This window comes from Rhinopithecus bieti, unplaced genomic scaffold (assembly GCF_001698545.2).
Source record: "Rhinopithecus bieti isolate Rb0 unplaced genomic scaffold, ASM169854v2 scaffold_17861, whole genome shotgun sequence".
Classification (NCBI taxonomy): domain Eukaryota; kingdom Metazoa; phylum Chordata; class Mammalia; order Primates; family Cercopithecidae; genus Rhinopithecus; species Rhinopithecus bieti.
Genome location: NW_016809830.1, coordinates 1,917,224 through 1,918,257, shown reverse-complemented (window position 1 = coordinate 1,918,257; position 1,034 = coordinate 1,917,224).

Here is a 1,034-nt window from a genome sequence, read left to right as displayed (position 1 = left end):
TCCTCCTCCTCTCCTCCTCCTTCTTCTCCTCCACCTCCTCCTCTGCTTCTTGCTCTCGCTCCTGTTGGTTCCAGCGTGTATTATTTTTAATACTGATGCATATGTAAAGGTATATTTGCATTTTTTTAATTCGCGAAAATTTCAGGTTTTGTCGTTTTATTGGTTCCCTTTCCCTCTTTTTTGTTGTTGTTATTTTATTATGTCTATCTGTCTCTCTTGTCCCTTTCTGTCTTTTAGCGAGTGTCTGCTGCTGTCTCTTGCTAGATAATATAAACAGTTACCTCCCTGCTTCTGTTTATTTAAGGTTACAAATATGCATATCTGTCATATATGCAATGCCAGCTGTATAACCTCCTGATTTGGTCATAAAAGAAAAGACACATTTTTTTTTTTCTTTCTTGACATACCTTGATGGGCTGTAATGCCCATCGCTCAAGGCTCAAAGTTTGATTGTCTAATTAACTTCATATTAGCAGAAACACAGTTCAGGGCCAGTGTTTTCGAGATAATCTGTGTATAAGTGAAGTGATTTCAAAGATTTCTAAAGAATTTTTGTGCTGATTGCCTGAGAGGTGCGGCATTCCCCGCCCTATTGCTTTCTAGCATTTCTTATTGAAAAATACATATATATTTTAAAATGGGTAGACACAGCAATGGACAGCCTTCTTCAAGGAAGACATTTTCAACCATGTTGTATGTTGTACCTTATCGGCTGCATTCAAAATTTACTGAGTTTCATTTTTATCTTAATATGTCTGGAAACAAGGCACATTATCTTGACTGAAAAGCATCCTTGATTCCTGACTTTGAAATGAAAAAAAAATACACAAAACAATTGGCTCTATTAAACCAGTTGATGTGCCTTAAAATATACAGGCCTTGAGTTAGATTTCAAGCAATGGTAATCTTGTTTATAGGATGGGATTCTCTTTCTTGGCAATATAGCTATGCAGCATGATGGCTTTTGGAATATATATATAATATATATTCCAAATTATATATATTGTATATATAATTATATATTATATAATATA